A 4,274-nucleotide genomic window follows, 5' to 3' on the forward strand; every position below is an offset into this window, starting at 1 on the left:
CTGCGATAAACGTCCGTATGTAAACATAATTAATGCGATAAACGTCCGTATTTGAACATAATTCTGCGAGAAACGTCCGTATGTAATCATAATTAATGCGATAAACGTCCGTATATAAACATCATTATGCAATAAACTTTCGTATTTAAACATAATTATGCGATAATCGTCCGTATTTAAACACAATTATGTAATAAACGTCCGTGTTTGAACATAATTATGAGATAAACGTCCGTATTTAAACACAATTACGCGATAAACGTCCGTATTTAAACATATTTATGAGATAAACGTCCGTATTTACACACAATTATGCGATAAACGTCCGTATTTAAACACAATTATGCGATAAACGTCCGTATTTAAACACAATTATACGATAAACGTCCGTATTTAAACACAATTATGCGATTAACGTTGTTAAATAGTTTAAGATATGCATTATTTGAATACGCACGTTTATCGCATAATTATGTTTAAATACGAACGTTTATTTTTATATGTAAACCTGCTTGACGTATAATATACGAACGTCAACCTGCTTGACGTCCAGTGTTGTTCCCAGCGCATTTGCTACATTATGAATTATGGTTAGAACTCTTATAATCATTATTTTACTTATAATTATCTCTTATTTATCCAGGCTTGAATGTAAAATGTTTAGCTGGAATAAATCTGAGCATCTTAATAGCTGTGTAAACTATTGTGGTCTAGTATAATTTAGTGACTGGAATTATTTAAAAATTTGTGTCATTGAAAACCCAAGCTTTAGCATCCGGGATCTGAGACTCGTGTTCTAATTGCTGGAAATGAACAATTGATTTAGTGAATGGGCTTCATTCATCATGAATGTTTTGTTATGAAGTGAGGTTGAATGTTCACGATTCATCCTTCAAGGACCCTGTAGCTGAGGATAAGCGTCATTGGTGTGAGGTAAGTGTAATTAATTTTTGTAGTATTAAATTGTATTAAATTGTCCGGCTCTACCATGGTTTTTACATACATCAAGCTTAGATGAATGTTTTCCAGACATTTTTGTGGCCAGCGCTCCCTTCGGCCATAAGATTTTTTTCAAAATGGTCTCAGTTCCGTGATAATATGTGTTTTCTTTCACATGAAGCTCAGAGTAAAATTTTGCTGAATCATCTTCATTGTTAAAGAGACACCAAAACTAATTAATAATAAAAATATTTGGAAATATTCATGCAAATACCAATATGAGGTCCAAAATTGAACATTTAACAAATTGAGTTTTAAAGGTGTCGTAAAGTAAATAAAAAATTAACACGGTTCGCTCAATAGTTTTTTAAGAAACTTATTGAACTTACAAAGATAAAACTATCATTCTTTAAGTGTTCTCTATTGAGGTATGTGTTTTGTTTACACTAAATTAATATACTAAATAAAATAGGCCTAGCCTGAGATGGTGGATGCTTTGCTGAGAAAGATTTTAAACTTAAATTGTGCCATATAATATATCCTAGTATGAAACTATAATATTGTGATGAATTCGATTTATGTGATCGTTTTAGATTCGTTTTAGTTACCCAAATGTTGCCAAAACAAATGTGTTCCCTATAATGATATCAATGATAATTAATTATGAGATTGCCACTGAAAAGATAATACTACATTATCAATATTGAATTCACAATTCTCATGTATTAATAACAAATTAATCAACCCTGATCAGGGCTGACAATATAAATTTATCTTCTTAGGTTTATTTAAAACTGACCAGCTTATTTAACGATTATATAACGATTCACACTTTTACGATTGTGAAACAAACTGATTTCCATTCATTCGTGAGAAAACATTGCTCGCTGAATCATGCTATATATTTTTCGGCTACCACGACTTAATTGAAGGAACTAAGGTACATTATATTTTGGTCAACTGAATTATTTATTTTAAATTTTCAGCCTGTTATTTTATTCTTTAACATAATTTATCTGTTTGGAAACTATACAGGTATATATAACGTATAGATACTGAAAACTGTGAAAGTGTGCACGTGAAGTAATGACCGCGGTAATTGTGAAATGTGGGAAGTGATGATGGTGAGAGTACGGAAAGTGTGCAAATAAGAAGTGTGCACGGGAAGTGGCGACTGTGAGTGTGGGAGTGTGGAAAATGTGACTATTGTAGCCAATTCTAAGTTATCTTTATGAAGATTAAAAAATTATGTAGATTTTGAACTGTGATTGCCGGATTCATATATGAATTTCAGATGAATTATTCATCTCCAAATTAGACAATTTATACTTTAAAATTCTTATCACATTCCCTGATTACATATCATCTTTTAATTTATATGTATGGAAACGATCTTAAAGTAAATAAATGTTCAGTATCAATTAGGTTTATTGGGTACAGATTGCCATTATTTGATTAGGCCCGAGTGTACTACACCATTGACTGATTTAATGGTTTCTTGAACATAGTGTCGAGTAACTTAACCCTCATTGTAAGATAATATTTATGATGTAAGAAAGTCCGGCATTTGTAGCCAGTTTTGCTCATAATTTGCAATCATCTGAGCTGAAGCAGCGCGCGTGTATTTTTGATGATACTCTGCAGTGGCATCCATGATCGAGCATCACATGGTCGTTCAGCTAAAAACTGTTCATTAAAACACTATTAAATTCCCAGGTAAGATACAAACATTGAAATTAATGAAAATAATAAAGGATTCTATGTCTTCTCGGAGTTGCTTGATCTTTAACTTTCTTCAGATGTTCAATTTATAGTTTTTAATTAACAACAGATAACGTCGGGCACCAGGTATTGTAAACATCACTTGAACAAACTTTTACTTGATTAAACGTTTAATCTTTTATTCCATTCTCGAGCGACGTGAAAGTTTTAACAACAAATTTTTTGCGAGGTTGTGGCGTTCCCGTCGGGAAATGTGTTATTGAATTTGTGTAAATTTTTGAATTGGTTACGTAAATATATAAGTAAAATATCGAGCAAAAATTTGAACGCTTGTTAACTAATTAATTAAAAAAATATTTTTTATTTCTGAAATCCGTTTTTTTAATAAATTGGTATATTTGATGTAATCTAAATGTAATTTAAAATCTGTAATGGGACTTATGATTCTTTGAGGATCGAAATTTTCAAACAAATCTACACATGTTAATTCAAATCCATAATTCAAGAGAAAAAAATATTCGCTAAATTTACTAACAATCCAGCTTATTTCAAAATAAGAGTTAAAACAAAAAGTTAGTAGCTTCACTATTGTATATACTATCACCACGTTGTTTCGTGAACGTTCTTTGTTGGAATTTACATAAAATAATATTCGTATTAAACAGTTCATTGTTATACAATCATTCAATATTATACATTCAGTATCAATGTATAACAATATAGTTTTTCATTGATATACAATCAATGTTGTCCAGCTTAACGCTAAAATCCAAGTAGAATTCGTACTTTTTACCCTAAAAACGAATTATATGTGACTTTTGAAGCAAATATTTAGGAATATTAATATGAACATCGAAAATAGTATTCTTTTAAATTCTTCGATTTATACAGATTCATTTTGAAATTGTAAATATATAAATCAAGGCTTTCAATTTCGTGCACCTTAAATACTCTCTTCAACCAATAATTTTTATGGGCTGCCACAGCTGAAGATTTACGTCACAAACATGGACATTAATGGCTGTGAGTTATGGCAGTGTTGGTGCGTGATCAGGTTTATTTTAGAGAGGATCGTACCTGACAAATAAAAGATACGACCTTGTCTGTGGAATAAAGCACGAGGCACTTATAAAGAAATAAGTTTTTAAGAGATACTGTAAACAATATAACTGTCATCCATATAACCCATTTCAATGGCAAACTCAAATAATTTGTCGGCGTGTGTTACAGATTCAAATTATGAAATAAAGTTAATTTATCCGTAAAATTAAACAGCTTTATTGTCGACAGTCATCAATCTTAGAAGAAAATCATCAAAGAATAATTGCAAATTGTGACGATGTCATTATTCCGTCACTGCAGACATCGCATTCACTATCACTGCTCAGTATCGCTGCTCAGTATCCCTGCTCAGTATCACTGCTCAGTATCCCTGCTCAGTATCACTGCTCAGTATCCCTGCTCAGTATCATTGCTCAGTATCCCTGCTCAGTATCACTGCTCAGTATCACTGCTCAGTATCACTGCTCAGTATCACTGCTCAGTATCACTGCTCAATATCACTGCTCAGTATCACTGCTCAGTATCACTGCTCAGTATCACTGCTCAGTATC

General features: G+C 31.8%; 1 protein-coding gene across 1 annotated transcript in view; it reads left to right on the plus strand.

The window, feature by feature from the left end:
• Positions 1–648: 648 nt before the first annotated feature.
• Positions 649–4,274, plus strand: part of LOC108682801 (leucine-rich repeats and immunoglobulin-like domains protein 1) — a 32,863-nt gene continuing 29,237 nt past the window's right edge. Inside the window, exon 1 of the mRNA XM_018172041.2 lies at positions 649–933. The gene's annotated coding sequence lies outside the window, so the exon portion shown is untranslated. The remainder of the gene's footprint in view (positions 934–4,274) is intronic.

Source organism: Hyalella azteca, unplaced genomic scaffold (genome assembly GCF_000764305.2).
Source record: "Hyalella azteca isolate HAZT.00-mixed unplaced genomic scaffold, Hazt_2.0.2 contig12609, whole genome shotgun sequence".
In the NCBI taxonomy this organism is placed as follows: Eukaryota; Metazoa; Arthropoda; class Malacostraca; order Amphipoda; family Hyalellidae; genus Hyalella; species Hyalella azteca.